The sequence below is a fragment of the Amblyomma mixtum genome, chromosome 3 (assembly GCF_055824585.1).
Source record: "Amblyomma mixtum isolate Tamu chromosome 3, ASM5582458v1, whole genome shotgun sequence".
Lineage (NCBI taxonomy): Eukaryota > Metazoa > Arthropoda > Arachnida > Ixodida > Ixodidae > Amblyomma > Amblyomma mixtum.
Window position 1 is genome coordinate 270,418,981 of NC_143014.1, and position 19,544 is coordinate 270,438,524.

The 19,544-nt window shown below is 48.4% G+C and overlaps 1 protein-coding gene and 1 pseudogene across 3 annotated transcripts in view; one reads left to right on the forward strand and one right to left on the reverse strand.

Annotated features, from left to right (window-relative positions):
- The window catches only part of LOC149354717 (uncharacterized), a 371,296-nt gene that overhangs the window by 186,947 nt on the left and 164,805 nt on the right, over positions 1 to 19,544 (reverse strand). The gene's annotated exons all lie outside the window — the stretch shown is intronic.
- The window catches only part of LOC149354724 (uncharacterized), a 45,779-nt pseudogene that overhangs the window by 10,997 nt on the left and 15,238 nt on the right, over positions 1 to 19,544 (forward strand).

Below are 19,544 nucleotides of genomic sequence, written 5' to 3' on the forward strand. Positions count from 1 at the left end.
CATTAACGGAGGATGCACGCAACACCATTCACATCTTAGTAGTTCGTCAATTAATTTGCTTCCGAACATTTCTGCGAGTCATGCGACCGACGCCCGGCGGGGCCGGGGGGCAGACGCTGGTGCGGGGAGGCTCTCTTCACTGCCAAGTGCTTATACCTTGCGGTTAGTACTGGCTTAGAATGTGAAGTGCTTGCGTCCTCACCAGATAGGCGGGTAATGCACCAAAGCAAATAGGCCTCTTCTTTTCTTCGTTTTCATAGCCACTCACTCGGCCACAACACACTACTGCCTTCTGTCAGCGTGAATTAGGCTTAAAACTTGTCGCTCCGTGGCTTCGTCGCTTGCTGCGAAGAAATGCGCGCCGTAAGATTGAAATATGCGGTCCCTAAAGACGCATTGGAAACTCATCCGTCTATGACAGGAAGCACAGGATCCGTGGACAAAATTTTCCGGCATAAAAACAAAAGCGCTTAAGAGCGTAGTACCTGCACTAAACACCATAAGGTGCAGAAAAGCACTATGGGCAAGCTTCGTCGAGATATCTTTCCTTATGTGCGGCTTGATTTTCCCCGTCCACTCTTATTTTGTCATCGGACGTCTGTCCAGGTCAGTCGATGCCTTCCTTGTCCAGGGGGCACTGAATGAAGGCAAGACATAGCAGACGCGAAGAAACGAGTGACAGAACTCCGACGAAATTAGTGGTGAGAATTTTCGGCTCGCTCTGTGTGTATAGATGGCGTATATTCAGTAGCTTAAAATCATAAGTCATCGGGAACCGCTGGTGAAAGCGCAGAATCGGTCGCGAAGTTGGGACGACCGTTCGGGAACAAAATGTTTGTGCATGCAGTAACATATGGGCAGGATAACTCTCGTCTCGTGGCGAATAAAAAACGGCGACGGGAATTGCTTCCAATTGATAAAACGCTGTAATACCAGACTCGCAGCAATACCCCCTTATAGAAAGCAGACGTCCGAACCGTACCATGATGGTTCAGAGTTCGGGTCATTAGAGAGTTTTAGTTCAGCGTATGAGCGCTTACGTACGCTATACGCAAGCATTGAGCGGGCAGTTACTGTGGAAGTCGCAAGAACACATTTAGTTTACCGTACAACCGCCCGAACGCAACGATAGCCAAGGCCACAGTGGCGCCATCTGGGGTTGTAATGTAAGAACATTCTGTGTCATTACTTTCGTGCTTATCCAAGGCATTGGCGAAGCTGATCCATGTGGTATCATGTAGACAGCCGGTTGCAAGGCGTCCCCGATGAGTCGCGCAGTGCGCAGTCGAGGCAGGGCCTAGCTTTTTTTTAAATTTTTTTAGGTAACCGTATCGAGCAAGGTTTTTAAGAACGTCATGGTACGTACTAGCATTCTTTCGGGCCCCTACTTCCCTACAGCCGAAACGGCTACTTTTGGCCAGGCTATGAATACCTTGGCATAAAAATCCAAATCAAGCCAATCCACAGTCGGCGGTGTGAGGGTTAGGAACGGCGGAATCGTTACACACAATCCAAAATAGGGCAAGTTTATCACTCATTCGTCGTGCTGTCGGCGAGAGGAGGCAAAGCGCATATCACACGTTCTGTTTAAGGGCAATGAATATGCCTAAAAACCCAATAACATGACATTTTCTCTCCGAAGCGGGCGATGTGGGCGCCGCCATGTTGACAACGCTTTTTTTCCTGGCGTACGCAAGAGTGCGCACGCTAAATTCGCAAAATAATGTAGGTAACGCGAACGTAAGTAAGACATCTGTTTGAAATAGCGTTTGGCGCATGCGCAGTACGACTGACGCTATTTCATAGCGTACGCTATGACTTTGCGTATGTTTACGTACGCTATACTAAAGCTCTCTATTGAGATGTTCCACGGGCGCGATATCGTTGTTGAGGTCACTATGGCTTCCGAGAATTTTGGAGGGAACCCGGAAGCGCATGGCCGCTTCACTTCGCGGACTGCTGTCGCGGAGAGGCTGCGACAGTCGGGGGCAAAGGCGCATGCCCAGTAAGCATGGCCGGCTGCTCTTTCCTAGCATCCGCCTGGTGCGGCTCATTCTCGTCGGCTGCCGGCGGCAACGCTTTGAGAAGCGCGGAGGCTACGCGCTTCCGTGTTCCCTCTCATATTTATTCTACCTGTACGTGCCTAAACAGCGGAGGAGCCATTCTTCCCTCATTCCTGATTGTTGAATAGATATATCCACGAATCAGTCGCCTGGGTTCTATTCTTCGTCCCGTCTCCAGAGATTGCAGCGCTGAGCATTTGGGACTCTGTGCAAAATATGACTTGTCGAGCTGCTTCCACACGCTGAAGATATTCTCCTAAGCGTAGTGCCAAGCGTGAACATGGCTTGCCTGCTGTCAGCTGCAATGTCTGGCATCATTTTTTGTGTTTCTTCATGTTAGTGCACGTTAAGAACCCCAGGTGGTCGAAATTTCCGGAGCCCTTCACCACGGCTTCCTGCATAGCCTGAGTTTCGTTGGGACGTTTAACCCCAATAAACCAAACCAAACCAAACAATTTTTCTCTGGTCACGATCGGTTCATAGCTCTCACATGTAATATTTCGGCCAGGTGGCGTACCAACGAAACAGGAACGAAGAATTGTGGCGAGTGATGCCAACACACTAGAGTGCGGATGCGTCGCTTGCTTTTCGTAAAATGAGGCCGCTATGTGCAGTAACTTAAGCAGCGCGAACCCTCACAGGCATTGATGAAGAGCAGCAATTGTTTGTGTCAGGCTCAAGCCGTGTCGTTGTCGGTCGGGGCGGTGAATCAGCCACCATTGTAAGGGCTGCGATGCCCCTATTTTTTTCTGCCCTAAAATGTGTTGTAAAGGTTGCAAGTTTCTATGATGAAAAGGGATGACATTTTTAGGCTAGCACGAGCCGGTGCCGGCCAGCCAATTGGTCCAACCACCCCGCGGTCGACCAAATGTGCACGACGCAGATCGGTGGGCATCTTTGCGACACGCATAATGACGAATCCGCGTAGAAACAACATCCAGAAGAGTAATGGTCATATGTGAATAGCCAGCTAATATGATGCCGCGCGACAGCTTCAGGCAAACAAAGAATGCTCATTGAAAGAGTGGACAGATTGCCGCGGCAGTATATTGCAATTCTGTCTGAGCTATTCGCTAGTTCGCACAACTGCTCACAGAGAAAGCCTCACATCTGTGGCGCGGTTGCAGCCCCACGCAAGGCCATTCCGCTTTTAAGGCAAAATGCTTTTGTGGCTCATGAGTGGTGTGGAGAGAATGTGTCAAGCTTTCACCAATCGATAGCCAAACCGCAGTCCAGTCATCAGCCATTCACGAGGCAATTCATATTGCAATCCATAATTAAAAAATCCAAACACAATCCACAATCCAATCCATTATCTAAAAATTCCGAACTGTCAGTGAAGAAAAAATAAGAAAAAAAAATTTGGGCCTAGGCGGGAGTTGATAGCGTTGATTCGATAGCGTTGATGAGTAAATGCCCATATGTGCGGAACTGCTCATTCTAAAACTCACATTTAAACGTCCCTGGAAGTGCTCACACCACTTCTTCCGCAATGGTGTTGGGGTTGAGGGATGCGCCACTGCCCAGCGATGGCAGGTGCTGCCAACGGTGGGTCTTGTGCGACCGAAGTTACTCTTCCTGAACAACCTCTCGCAATCAATCTTTAATGTAAAAGCAACCTGCCACGGTGGTGATTTTGCTCACAACCCCGTGCTGACAACTGTGCGCCATCCTACTTTTCGCTCACAGCGCCGACGCCAGACTTCCTGGGTAACGGGGCCGTCGGTCGGGCTGAGCAGTAATTATTTGGCTTGCTACTCTGCTCAGGGGAAGGGAGAGAGGTGAAGAAAGAGGGTCGTGATGGGTGGCAATGTGGGTGGAATAGAGATGGCGCACATTATACTAGCACACCCGGAGCGCGCCTAATCACAACTGCGAGTCGAGACCCGCGTTGAGACAACGTTTTAAAGCGCGAAGGAATTCTACCAGCTGCTTTGTTCGTTCCCGAAGGCAGTTCCCTACCACCCTCTGTATATAACTCCCAGGAGCCGTTGAAGGCCCAGTGATTAAGGGTCAAAGATCGTGCTGCTGCTTTTCTCTGATGGGTGCGCTTTAGGAGCATGCACGCATGAGCGGATTTCCCGATGAAAGATAATGTGACATCATGCGACCCCTGCCGGACAATACCTGGAACCGGTTAATATGCTGTACTAAACCATGTGTACTACAACACTACAAACCCATAGTTAACTCGCTGCTTAGATGCTACACAGTATCAACTTGTATATCTAGCTACGGGCCCCAAATTCACTTCTCTTTTGTCACGAGACAGCAGTACAATGTGTATAGATCGAACTATAAACTCATATATTTAACTGGCTCACTGGAGGTTACATCGTTTATATTAAGGCGGAAGCCTTTAATGCCTCGTCGTTGGAAGCAGGAGTTGTCGACAGAAAGGTCACGCTTTTCAATTGGTCGAAACGGTCTTGACGTCAGAGTGCGCGAATTTCAAACGGGGCCAATTGTACTTTTGCTACTAACCGTGCAACCAATTAAAGGGATCGTATAGTAATGCTCCAAGTAAGTTTGACTGAGTTTAGTTAATTGCTTACTTAAACAATTAGCCTAATTAACCTTTCTAGTAAGACCAGATAAATAAATAAAACCGAGGAAAGAATTGGCCAAGCTTGGGAATCGAACCCCGGTCTCCGGAGTACGGGTCGAGCACGCTACCACTCCGCCATGCCAGCTCGATGGTCTGGTATGAACAAAGGTGCGTCTAGTGAATACGGTTTCTTCGTTCACTCCCATCTTCCTCCCTTCCCGTTACGGCGAGGTTTACGTGTCCTCTGAGATATGAGAGACAGATACATTTCCTTTCCTCAAAAACCAATTTTCCGACGAGCAAGGCATATTTTTCCGCGTTTCAGGTTGGTCCAAATTGTCGTGAAGTCACTGCGTTTTAATTTTGACGGGTGTCCACCGAAATATGTGAGACAGTTACTGCGCAACTTCCTTTCCTCAAATACAGTTTTCATTTTCTTCATTTTCATTCACTGTATTTTCATTCACTCATTTTCATTCACTCATTGTATTTCCTCAAATACAATTTTCATTCACTCACACTTCCTCCCTTCCTGTATGGTGCGGCTGAGGTGTCCACCGAGATGACAGAGAATTACTGCGCCATTTCCTTCCCTCAAAAAGCGTTGCGTTCAAAGGGCTAAGCATCGCGCCGAACGGGTGGTGGCGTTCCGTGGACTCCGTGTCAGCGCAACAACACGCTGTCGCCTTCCACTCCTAAAGGCGAAGCTTAAGCATCATTAATTGGCAATTAATTAATGCACCAACAAAATGCGCAGTGAACAATCGCGTAGCAGAATGCAGCACTCAGGCTTTCGCCTTTCATCACTTTAGCCGCTAAAGTTCCTCGTAATTTTTGTATATCTAGCTACTGGTGTCAAATTCACGTCTGTTCTGCCACGAGACAACGGTGTAATTATAGTTTCTTTTTTTGCAGAAATGTCCCGATACCCTCGAAAACTGATAGCTGAGAAGTACTTGAGGCTGGGCTTGTTGGTGCATATTCGTGAGAGACATGAGAGCGCAAAACGGCAGCACGGAGGAGTAAGAGAACAGGTCGAGCGCTGCTCCTGAATAGCGCTCGTCCTGTTCCGTTACTCTGCCGTGTTGCCGTTTTGCTCTCTCATGTCTTTCACGAACTGATAGCTGGTCTGGCGGGAGTGCGTCCGCTCGCCTAACAGCACCCACACGAATCCTGCACGTGACGTCAGCCGCAGAACATGCTATGGTGCGCTATCTGTACTTCATGACGCACAATTCCATGTTGACACTGATATGTAAATATATCTTAAAGCTGTTATATTTGTCACTATTAAAAAAATGGCAGTGGCTTAGCTCAGCTATTCCAGGATACACGTAGGAAGAGCTACGGTTTCCCCTTGGTTACGCTTATTGTTGCGAATATAATGTTCGGCATTGAAGAAGTGTTTAGTGAAACACTGTTTATTTATTGAATTGCTTTGACAGCGTTTTAAATTTGCACGCAGTTGTCTCAATACTGCGTACACAGTATTTAGACTGGATGGGTTCTCATGCACCGCGCACATGCTGCCCCTCTCTGGTTGCCGCGCATGCCCATTCACGCGCGTCGCCGGCGGGCGTAGTCGGGCCGTCGCGGCTCCTCGCGCGGCGGCGGCGGCGAACTCTGACGTCATGCTCCGCGCAGCTGCCGCTCCTCTCTGGTTTCGCGCATGCGCACTATCGGCGTCCCAGGCTCACGGCGAAATGCTCGACTGGGTAGCGTAGTGTAGCTCTCGCTATAAAAGTACTGTTCTTGAGTGCTCTCAGTTCATGGCCATATCATTTCCTGTTGGCCATGCGCTGCCATTTATCACACGCACGCCTATGCTCTTTGGACGCAGCCGCTAAATTAGCGAAAGGTCCTTGCCAGGAGTGGTTTATTGGGCTAAGCGCGGGCGATATATGAGCCTAACCTGGAAAATTATTCCCATGCCAAGTACAAGTCGATCCCAGCCAACAGCCCCCGTCATTTAATCCCAGAGATCGTTAAGAGCCCGCATCACTACGACCACCTTTTACATGCAGTCTTTTCTGAGGGAAAATTCATCCAAAATACACTTGTCTCTAGTACTATTCCACCTTTAGTATCTGCCCTTGCCTGCCTTCCTTCTTTCCTGTATTCCTGTCATCTCCGCAGTATGACTTGTCGAGGAGTTACCGCCATGCATGCATATACAAAGACTCCTGCAAGGATGCGTACTAGCAGGAGCAGAATTTCTGCACTTGATGAAGTGAGAGTCTTAATGACTGAAGAAGCGCTCCGCACCAATACCCGACTACAATAGCATCGCTAACGTCAACAGATCGCGAACCTCTCCTGGGACAGACAGGAAGTTAAAGGAGCTGTGGTTGGTTTGGTTTATGGGTTAACGTGCGAAAACGACACAGGCTATGAGGGACGCCGTGGTGAACGGCTCTGGAAATTTCGACCACCCGGGCCTCTCTAACGTGCACTGACATCACACAGTACATGAGCCTCAAGAGTTTAGCCTCCATCGAAATTCGACCACCGCAGCCGGGATCCGCGATCGATCGCGCGTCTTTCGGGTCAGCAGCGAAGTGCCATAACCCCTGAGCAAGTGCGGCGGCTAACCAGAAGAACATTTTTAGAACGCTTTTGTACTACACGGGTGATTTATTACGAGGCATGAACGCTCAAAAATTATGAGCGCAACAAATGGCTCGAACACTGAACACGCGCGGTGCTGTTGAACAGGTTAGAATACAAAACAAAGCGGAAGCATGCAATTTTTGCCCTGGACGGTGCCGCACGAACACGGCATGAAAATTGAGAGCTTTCCAGGTTAAGGTGGCTACGGTCCTGCATATCGATTGTAGAGACGATAAAATGGGACGTAGCAAAAGTTATAGTGTTTACTCTCAAGGTACGACTAGTGATGACCACTACAGCTGTTTCGCGAAAGGATTAACATAATGAGGGCGCCAGGCAGGACGCTTTGGCAATTGATTTATGCTATAGGACGCTTAAAATAAGTGCTTTTTGGAGGGACACATGTGTGGCCATGTATGTAAGTTTGTGGCATTTGGCACCACTAAGGTTGTCACCTTTTCGCGCAGTGCGTTACGAAACTTTTCCCTGTGAGTCTTGCATCTGTTTTTTTTTACTTCCACTGAAATCGACCTTATAAACACAAAGAGCCGTAATAGCCTATGAATGAATGGGCGGACTCGTGAATTGGGTGAGGGTACTCAGCATCGCGGTCGGGGTAAGGGCCTGCGGTCCCAGTCAGGTTCAAAGTTGGCCTTTTCCGGAGAGCGCAGACCAGGGTAGAGTTGCCGCGCCCCCGAGCCGGCCCAGATTTGTAAAAATGAGTACAGTTGTGAAAACGACGAGAACGACAATTTCGCGAAAGCACTGTAAAATATTCTTGGCCGATCCCGCAGTGTGGGTATGTGCCATCTTTTCAAATGCTAACAACATCATCATCATCAGCCTGACTACTCCCACTGCAGGGCAAAGGCCTCTCCCATGTCTCTCCTATTAACCCTGTCCTTTGTCAGTTGCCGCCACTGTATTCCCGCAAACATCTTAATCTCAGCCGCCCACCTAACTTTCGGCCGTCCCCTGCTACGTTTGCTTTCAGTGAGAAAACCAAAGTAATGTTCAACAGCCTAGCAAGGGAACAGCAGTTTGCAATTGGTAGCGAGGTGCTGGAAGTTCTAAGAGAATATGTCTACTTAGGGCAGGTAGTGACGGAAGATCCGGATCATGAGAGGGAAATAACTAGAAGAATAAGAATGGGGTGGAGCGCTATGGCAGGTTCTCTCAGATCATGAATGGTAGCTTACCAATATCCCTGAAGAGAAAAGTATACAACAGCTGTATCCAACCGGTACTCCCCTATGGGGCAGAAACGTGGAGGCTAACAAAGAGGGCTCAGCTTAAGTTAAGAACAACGCAGCGAGCTGTGGAAAGGAAAATGATAGGTGTAACGGTAAGAGAACTGAAGAGGGCGGAGTGGGTAAGGGAACAAACGCGGGTTAATGACATCTTAGTTGAAATCAAGAGGAAGAAATGGGCTTGGGCAGGGCATGCAATCCGAAGGCAAGGCTAACAACAACAGCAACATTTAGCTGTCGGCCCGGGAGAAATCTTTTTTTTTTCTACAAGTCGTCGTACCCTGAGGAGCATGCGGACGCGAAGACGAGGACACAGACGACAAAGATAAACATCTAGGTTAAGGCAGGTAGCGCTGTAAAATTAGGCGCCTTTCGTACTTCGCTGATCTCGATATGACCAAGGAGGTGGTCAGCTTACGGATATATAGTTTCAAACAGATATTTTTTGTGGGACTTCTGAAAAACCCCCCTTAAAGCTTTGCCGAATTTGCACCCGAAAGGACTTCGATTACAATACTTCAGGCGTCCATAAATTGCCAGTACGACCGAGGACCTTACCATGCTCGCCTAAACAACGCAGTGAAAATGCCTCCCAGTTACTTTATGTTTTAAAGGACGGAACCTTTATTGTTTGAGAAGCAAACAGCGCTGTAGTTGGTAGATACAGTCGGCAGAGTAAATGAAATGGGCCTAGCGTTAGTAGTGTGCACCATCCTCTCCGAGCGCCGCAGCGATTCTCGACTCCCAATTGCGAACTTACATCCCTCGTGGACTCGTCACAAACTGCATGCATCAGTGCAAGCAAAAGCCTGACTTGATTCTCTCTAGGTGCGGCCTCCTCGTGTCAGCTGCGCAAGAAAGGCCCGTTGCCAGCACATGAAATATAATAAAACGCTTGCCCCTCCACTCATATACCCAAGGGCAATGGGAAGTAACCTGGAAAAGACGGCTACGGTGAGTCGTAGTTAAGGGTGCGCTGCAGTTAAAACATGACGCGCTTTATGTTATCAGAGAAATGGAGGGATCACATTTTGGCATGCCGAATATTCCTTATGTGCGGCATAACAATTTAATCTCCTGCATTCTTATGCAAGAAACATTTGTAGATTGAGAGAGAGAACGAGAAACTTTTAATCAGCATAGATTAATTCGCAGAAGCCGGGTGGTTTGGGCCCCTAACCCTGGGCTCCGCTGGGGGCAGCTGTCTTGTGGACTAGCTGCAGGATCCAGGCTTGCTGGTCCAGGCTGTCACTAATAAGGGCCTCATACCACTGCCCGTGTGGTGGGTGTGGGCCTCTTAACGTTTTGCCCTGTTTCTCCTGGCATTCCCAAGATGAATGGTAGAGAGTGAGGCTTAATCCGTGCCAAGTACAGAAACTAGTGCATCGTTAGGACTGATGCTTGGACAAATTGGTATGTCATTTACAAGAACAGCGCAAGAAGACAACGACTTAAATAAGACACACACAGACAGCGCTTTCGGTGTGTGTCATCTTTAAGTCGTTGTCTTTTCGCGCTGTTCTTCTTGAAATTTGTGTATCGTGTGGGTCTGATCTTGCGCAAAATGTGAGACTTGGATATCTGTTTGTTTGTATTCTCCTGCCAGTCAGTGGTATCCGAGGAGGACATTGTTTCTGTCGCGGTGAGAAATGTCTTCTTTCTATTCTAAGGTTTTATATTCTACGGTCCTAAGAGGGGCTTGGCTAGGGTTAGGGATCCGCCCGGTTTGTGAGAGCTCGCGCCATATGAGTCGCTACCTCGTGTCCAGCTAGGCCTTCGTGACCAAATGTCGATGTTATTCTGTGTGATTGTGAGAGCGTACTTAACCGTGTGCTCACCCTTCTCTGATGTCTTCCAGAAAGGTAGTCCCATCAGGCTTGTTGGGAGTGCGTGACTATGTGCGATGACTTCCCCTGTTGATATTGAGTCGTGATAAACAGTGATTCGGCTTCTGCAGTAACTTTGCCACAGATTGAGGCCCTGAGGATTGGCCTCTTCTGGTTGTCGACCGCAGCAACCGCGAACTTTCCTGGCTCGGCATAAGGCCCCGATCTTCCCGTATACCGCTTCTGGTAGTTTTGATAGCTTATCTGGCAGTGCTTTGACTCTGGCTCTACTTGTACCCTTCTGCCGTTCGTGGTGCATGTGCCTTGGTATCGGGTTTGCACATATATTCCCTCTTGAAGGTGTCGGAATTCGGTACTTTTTCTCAGTAGTTCGTACTGCCTGCCATAGCCGCAGTCTCGTCAGGACATCCGTACCCGCTTGTGTTGTGGTTAGGCGTTTTTTTTTACCCTCTAGAAAAGCTTCCCTGAGCTCCTCGAAGGTGTTGTGTACTTCAAGTGCACAAACACGTTCTGTTGATGTCATTGATGGGATGCTTAGGGCAATTTTGTAGGCAACCCTTATGATGTTATCAGCGGGCTGTAAGTTATACTGCTTACGACTAGGGCTTGTACTAGGCGGAAGCTGCCTTCCTCTCTCATCCCTTTCCGACGCCAGGTTACACTTCTAATCATTCTTGATATTTGGTTGACCAATGCTTTGAGAGTTTTGACTGTATAATCCACTCTCAGATTTCTTTGTAACCACAGCCCCAAAATTATGACCTTCTCATTGTGTTGAATTTTTTGGTTTCCTAGGTGCAGTTCAATCTCTCCCGGGGACTTCTAATTTTTCCTGCGTTGTCTGATCAGTTCGGATTTCTCCGGGGAGCATTGAAGACCGCTCTCTTCGGCAAATTCTCCAACCATACCTGTAGCTTCTTCTGCGCCAAGGATCCCTGTGTAGCTCATATGCGGATGTCGTCTGCGTAGAAGGTGAAGCCGATATCTTCGCTGGTTTGTCGAAATGTTGCAGGCTTCTAGCAACCCTGTTTAATTAACAGGGAAGTACTTTCGGACTGAAGAAGAAGTGGCGAAGGAAAAGAAGACCGAATTCCGGCACGCGCCGCGCTGGCTACGCTCGTGCAGCGCTTCCAGAACTCCGCAGAGACGTTCCCTGAACCTGACCCCAGAAGGCGGATATCTTGAGCTCGTCTCCTAGTGTCCTTGGCCGCGGCCATCCCAAGATTCTAATGAGACACCGAGCTGGGACGCGTGGTGGGCTGCCTATACCCCGAAGAGCTGTCCGCGTGCCTCGGGGAGCACCAGCCGCGGCAGCACTCGCCAGGCCTGCTTCTGCTGCTCAAGAGGCTTGCGTTCGTCGACGCCCATTGTGGACAGGTTAGCCTCACCTTTCATTCGTGCGGGCGACACTTCGCCGCGGTGACCCTCAAGGTTTTATCTATGCCAGCTTCAGCGCTGCCATTCCGACCCCTTCAATGAAGACAAAGCTCCTAGTGATCGTGTGTAATATGTCATGGTAACTAAATTCGGCGTAATTCACGCACCTGCTAGAGTGCTTGAGAAGCCGCAAGAGCAGATTTATGCCTCAAGCTCGGTATTTGCGTTAATATTTCCATGCCGGTGCCGAAAGCCTGTACCTCATGTAGTATATGCTATGATTTCAAACGAGGATATCGCATCGTTCATATGTCATGCATACCACTATTTGCTTATTTGTGTGGTGTAAACTATTTGGTAGTGGTGCTTCTGATAATTTCGAACCCTACTATACTCCCGGTAAATATGCGATCCTTTATGCGGAATGGGTTGCCAGTACACATTACAGTTGCAAATTAACCGGGGCGAACTATTCGCATTGGGAATAGCCAACGACGTATAGTTGTTTGTGGCGACCATGGGGAATTTATAATTTTTTTCGTGCCAGTTACATCACTTTGTGGCTAAACCACTAACCAAAATGGGTTAAAACAATGTTGTTTGGCATAATTTCTCAGTGTGATTAGGATAATCTGCCGATTTAGTGACGGGATTTTTCATGATTGTTTTCCCTCCCCTCCGTTACTTAACTTAAGTAAGGTATTTTTCTATAGCCTGCGCTATGAGCAGCTATGCTCTTAAATTAATATCAGTATGAAATGTACTATCGGCAGGAAAAGTTTACGGGTCGCTAGTTTGCGGAACAAATTTTACAAAGTCACGTAGTGCAGTCGCCTGAATTTTGTCATGAGGGGACGTACATACACTATTGGCTAATAACAATACCACGCGACTGGGTCGCGAGGAAGAGCTAGAATTTTTTCCCCTGAGAACGCGCGTCCCGTAAACATTTGCTGTCGAAAGTACTTGGAGTCTAAGGTTTGACGAAATCTTGTCTGGTCGGGTAGCAGGGTCATTATTAGTACCAAAGGAGGAAAACGCCGACCAAAGGTTTGGGTCAAAAAATGTAGACGTTTCGGCTTCCATACAGAAACTTTGTTCTTTCAATAATCGTCCGAGGCATCTTCGAACCCGCGTCTTCTGCTGACCCAAAGCACGCCGGTTCGATCCCGGCCGCGGCGGCTAGAATTTCTTTGGAGGAGAAATTCTAGAGGCCCGTGTACTGTGCGATGTCAGTGGAGGTTAAAGAACACCAGGTGGTCGAAATTTCCGGAGCCCTTCACTACGGCGTCTCTCATAGCCTCAGTCGCTTTGGGACGTTAAACCCCATAAACCAAATCAAACCATCTAGCATAAGCAGGCGGCAGATTGCCATCGCTGCGATCAGGCGTCTGTTCCGTCGTCGGCATTAGCAGCGACTCGAGATACTGGCGTGAAAGCCCATTCCTCTCCTTGGCGATGACGGAAGCCCCTTCCCAGCAGGTATCAAGTTTTTGGAACCGGCTTTCTTGTTTTCGACGTCCTTCAAGCGTTCCTTCGAACACCTTTTATGTTTTCTGTGGAGCGAAGTTTTCAGTGAACAAGGCTTCCGTATGGAAGCAGAAACGTCTGCATTTTTTGACCGAAACCTTTGGTCTGTGTTTTCCTTTTTTGGTACTAATAATGACCGAAAGTACTATTTGCCCATTTGGGTTCTACTTACAGGGAAGAAGCAGACTTCTCATATAAGCGAATACCATGAAGACTCATCCCTGAATCCCTGTCATGCTAGTTTTTATCCACTTAAAGGCTCAAATATTTTAGGTGTAGCCGTACTTTCGAGAGCCACGCTGAATATGAGTCACGCGCGGAAAGCATTTGGCTTGCTTGTCTATGGTTTTGTGAGAGGAGTTCGTACTGTGTCTACTACTATGCGCCTTGATAATCCTCGTGCTCCTCAGAGAATGACGTGTAATGAGACTTAAATAGGCGTGTATTAACTTTATTCCGGCAATAATGTGTACGCAGTCACTGAACTCTTAGAGCTGTTTAGAATCCCGGTCAAAATATTGCGAAGCGCGCTTCGCGGTTAAAACTCTTTGCCCGCCGTACCCAGCGAAAATTACGATATGATTGTTGCATACATTTACATATGCTGATGATGAGCACATGTATGAACCTAAGAAACCATCATACCTTTTTTACTGAACGCGTGAGTAAGTTTCAAACGCCGAAGCGTTTTGCGTAATATTACGGCAGCACCAGTGCATTGTGAAAGACAGCACGTGCTTGTTAGCAATGTCCTATTTCTTACGTGTTGCTGGTAAAAAAAGAATGCCAGCTAAAGAAATGCAAGAGTAAGGTTCTCTTTTGGGGGCTCTATTGTAGATGGGGACGAAATATGCTTTAGCAGACGTGCACTACTTTACCTTTAACTAAGCGGATTTTTATTTCTGCTTTGGCTCCGAAGTTGCAGCAGGGGAAAAACCAATGCGTATATCAAGTTTCCATCATTTTTCGTAAGTGCCGGGGCTGCGGGAAACAATACACGCGAATATCCTTGGCCCCAGGACAAAGCCGAGCTGCACCCTTCGGTGACGTTGCCCAACGTGCTCGCGTGCGTGGGCTGTACCCACAACGCCCCTCGCACCCCCGAGCAGCGCCTTTCGCTCGCGTGTCTCTCCTGCCATGCCCAGCTGAGCGAGGAAAAGAGTGGTGAGTACATTCACAACCAGGCGTCGCATTTTTTAATGATTCATTTCGCTCTGCATTTATCTGGTCCCCTGGCGATAGTCGCTGGTCCCACTGACATATGCCGTGTTATAAGGCGTCACACTGGTCGTGGCAGAAACACGTCCACGATGCTATTATTTGCACAGACGCTTTCCGTGGTCATGTCGTACTCGCGGTTCCGCGCTGACGCCGACGAATGACTGAGAGCGACGACCAGTTTGACGCGACTGAGGAGCGTTATCGGCGCTATTCCCGTGTCGGTAGAGAAACTGTGCAGTAGCTGTCGGACGAAACTGCGGTCTCTGTAGCTGAGCGCTGTTGGATCCGGCGGAGCCCCGACCAGAGCAGCGGTTTCTGTGACTAGTCATCTTCCCCACCCGCTGCTGCTTTCATAACGTCAGGCGTCATGGCCAAGTGAACCGAGAATTAGGGCATGCATGTCGACATGGCATTGAGCAGCCTATACCTGGCATTACGAGGAGCGTTTAAGGTTTGTTCTGGAAATCAAAAGACCGTTCGGTAGCATGCTTGTATTAGCCTTGGATACTTTCAGAGAGTCTAATACGCTGAACAGGATGACTGCTGCTGCGGTACAAAGTGTTGCAACTTCCTCCCATCATATGCAATATTTAGGAAAATCAAGCGCGGTAACAATAGACGGTAATTGCCCTCCGGACTGCAACAACATACTGTGTCGTGCAGCGGAAAGTGGTGGATGAAAAGGCAATATAACTGCTGTGGTCTGTACTGACAGAGGGGGGTATGTGGCAGGGTTTCAATGCTAGATCGACTCAGCTTTCAACGCAGGGAATACAACGAACAGTCAGGTCCTAAATTTTCTAACGCTTTTATCAACTACCGTAATGCTCTGCACTCCACCTACCAGTAAAGAAAACAGTAAAAAAATCCTAAGTATTTTGTACAAAGGGCAAACACATATACCGGGATGTTGGCTGAACGAACCTGCTTTATGATTCAATTGTTTCAGGAAGCGTTAATTGGAAAAAGCCGTCCTTAAAACGAGATGTCAGCAATGTGGAGTTTCAGTATTATGTAACAGGGGCTTCCACTCCAAGGTCCATATTTTGTACACTTCACTGGAATTTAGCGGGATTTCACAGATCACGGCGTGAACGCACTTCACGAACGCCTATAGCGCTCCAAGCAGTGAGGCCAACCTGCATGAGGCTGAAAAACCCAAATGCACACCTCACACATTCTCCGAATATGTAGGGTGTGCCTGTACTGCGTGGCTGCTAGGAGACCGAACATATTCGGCGCATTTTGAAAACTGTGGTAGATCATGTACAATCGCGAACATTTTCTTCCTTCATCTGACTTCATCTGCAATGACGGAAAATTGTCTGCAATCTAAGCAAAATGCAATGGTTCGTTCAAGCACCTTATATAAAAAGCGAGCTACTACGCTTTACCTCATTGCGAACAAACCAAAACGTTTTTTGATCACTGTACTTTCGGTCGGAGCCATCTATACGTCATGTGCTGTCGCGTTGGAAAGAAACGCGAACAACGCGGCGCCTATGGGCTTAGCCGTTCGAACTTATTTTAGCTATTTTACCTAGATGGTAAACAAGAAACGTTAAAATCATCCTGGAATCCTGGAGGACAGTAGCATCTTTTTGCTATCCCCAAAGTGAAAGCGTGAAAGAAAGAAATGGAAACGGTGGAGTGCCTAGGCTCAGCTTTGTTCGCATTTCTTTTCATTGCCCCTGTACCATCCCGATCAGACGGGATTCCGTTAGAACCTTGAGTTCAACTAAACGAAGGTTGTGTTAGGAAAAATTCTAGAACGGTCATAAAGTGTCCGAGGTCAATACGATGAGAAATCAACTCACACATCAACGTGCCATACTGTAGAATTATCTGATTTAAAGTTATAAAAACAATAGCAAAAATTGCCAAATTGTACCATCTAGGCTCACACCTTCAAGAATATTCTTGGGGGGTTTGTGTGTGTGCGTGAAGCCCTCTCTTTTTTTATTATAAACATGCTCCGCATAATCACATTAAGAAATGCGCTAATAAAGCGTGTTGGGTCATTTATCATGCAAAGCTCTACCCTGCACCATTAGCGTTGTTGTTATAAAGCCTAGCACTTGCAGTCTTTTAGACTGCAATATCAGCGTCCAAAAAGGTCCAAACGCTTCTTCGTTCTCGAAAATGGAGGAGGACAGCAGCCTAATATCGAATAGTAAGTTTTTTATTTCTTTTGAGCAATGCAAATGCGGGTCTGGTGTTTAGGATGTCCTCCTCACGTCCACCTAAACAGCGCGGAAAGTTTTTTCTCGCGAGAGAAGTCTGCTATTACAACGAGTTTTTATTCACATCCAAGCATATCGCTTTGGCGAGTTAAGGACGGCGATTTATGTATGGATAGGGAATGTTTATGCTATATAATTTAAAAAAAATATAATGCGCACGATGCATGATTGTGAAAAGTATAACATCTTAAAGTAGGCTCGCTGCTAAAATCATGTAAAGAATGAGCTGAAGGTTGTAAGCCCTTTTTCCTTGGCATCAACTGTGCATCAGTTTTATCTGCGAACCGCACTTTCGAGGCAATCTGAAAAGTTCCGCTGGACTCGAGGACGCTGACCCTCGTTAATATGACCGCGAAAGCTTTCCAAACGAAATTATCTATAACATGCGAGCAGATTGACAATGTTCTCACACTAGGCTGGAAGATGCCACACGTGGTTGCTCTTACCCTCGCAGTTCCTATGGAGAGCCTCGCGAGCATATCTCCATCCCAGCGGTCTCCCGTTTCAAGTGCCCCCTAGCCGACGATCACGACGTCGACTGCAGCGACGAGGGCGCCGACGGCGGCGCCTTGGGTGGGCTCATGCTCGGTCCCGACCAATGGCTTCCAGCGTGGCCGCGCTGGGCGCCACCGACTAGCAGCAGCCGCCGCCGCAGGGGGCCACCGACCTCGCCAACGGTAAGCATTGTCGACGATACGCACATGGCAGCTCGTTAAGTACTAAGGAAAAAGGGCTGACTGCGTTCGAAATTTGCGCTTTTGAGTGAAATTTTTCTAGGTCAAGGAGCTCTGAACCTGTGGGGGGGGGGGGGGGGGGGCGCTTTCTGTAAAGGATGCGGTTTTGCGCCTGATTTGCTGTAGTCAAGGTACCGCCGTTGAATGATTGGCTGGCTTCTGGGTCATACAGTGTGGCTCGCTTTGCACCGTCAGCCTGCCAGAGCTCGCGATAGTGGCGAGAACTCTCATCCTCTCTCTTGTGATGCATAGGACCTCTAAGCGGGGCTCTCCAGCCTTGCTGGAGGTCCGCGAGTTAGAAGCAAAGCCCTTGGGCTGTATATTTTTGACAAAGGCTGTACGGGTACCACCAGTTAGTGTCATCTTCATCGTCATATTCAGCCCAGTTGCAGCCATTGCAGCAGGAGAACCTCGCAGGAGAATCGGTGAGTGGGAGCCTTAGTGCTCCCGCAGTGATAAATTATGCGGCCGCTTACGCACCTTAAGAGGGCAGTGCGGTAGCGATGTGTTCTAGATCCAATGCGCAAGGATTTAAGCTGATGAAGACGACGGCATCCAAAGCACAGTGTGTGAGAGATTGCAAGAGAGTTAAACAAGAGGAATGTCCGACTGCCGCGATGGAGTAGTACAGCATCGGATCGAACTCCTTGGGCTAATTATTTTGGACGAAGGCTGCACATACACCGAAATACTGTACATATAAAACGGATAATTTAGCGTAGATTTAGCGTGCGAATTAGGTGCACATCGGTTCCGGTATTGATTTGAGGAATGGTTTTCAAAGGTCAAGCAAGCTTCAGTCGAAGATGGGAGAAATCGGTGTGTGGGAAACTAAAAAAACTCAACTTCAAGCCATTAGCTTGGGCTTAGATCACGTGAGCGCCACTATTGGCTGAAAAGTTCTGTTCCATCACTAAAATTTTTAATATACAATTTCAGGCCTTTTAACAAATAAAGTTCACCCGGAATTCTACATATTTACTGTTGAAGTGGTTCGCTTGCGAGTCAAAACGATACTTTTTTTTTCTAGCCCTCAGGAAGCGCACCACTGTCTTACAGTAACAGATAAGCCGCACTTTGGCTATGCAATGCTGGACGGGGCATCCAGAGTGTAGCTTCAACTGTGTCCACCGAATGCATCCGCAGGTCGTGTCCGGGACACTACGCTCGGTGCGGCCACGCTGTGCACGCGGGCCACCAGCGTGTGCTTGGCGGACCGGCGGCTGCCATCGGAGGCCGGTGGCTGCGTGATCGGTTGCGGCCCGATGCCCACGGTGCTAGGCGACCGGCACTCGGCGAGGGGGAGCATGGGGACCTCCTCGGCTGGCAGCTCGGCGCGATACTTGGACAGCCTGTGGCGAGTATGGGCTGCGGTGGTTTCCGGCGAGACCTTGTGCTGGATGCCGTGCTCCGGCGTGCGCTCACAAGGACTAGAAAGGTCGCCTCGGCAGCAGCTCGCCCAGGGGGGTACTCAATGTGACAACGCGATTTTTTTTTGTTATTTCTTGTTTATAAAGGGACGTGATAGTTTCAAGCAGCGCCTTCGTGGTTTGTGGCCCTATTTAGAGTTTCGCTCTTTATGCCTTGTGCTTAAGCATGCGCTTTATTGCCTTACTGCTTGAACGCACTGTTCTTCCAAACGAGATTGAAGCCGTGCTACCGAGAGACATTTGTTACAGCTGAATGCCAGTGAAGGATGACAGGGACGCATACCTGCTCAGCGAATGCCTTTGTTCCGCAACGCAAAGCAAGAACCCTCTCCTATCTTAATGCGAAGCAGCTCATATGAGCCGCAGAATTCGAAGAATGTGGAGCCCCGTTGGTTCTATGTTGATTGAGGAAATGTCTTTTATGACCAAAAAGTCCTAACAATTAAGCTACAATCGGGTTAGAGGGCTTGTGCCAAGCACGCAGAGTGGCGGAAGTTTGCGTCTTCGCTCGCTGTATTTTATTTGATGTCATCGTGTACAACAGACGCAGGCAAGCGAATTCGTGGTTACGTGCCCATGATCAAACTGCAATGTGAAAAGGCCGATATACCACCTTGAGTGGGGCGTGCATGACTGCTGTGCCCGCTCTTGTGGCGCCATTGCTTTCACATCTTTATGGAGGCATACAGTG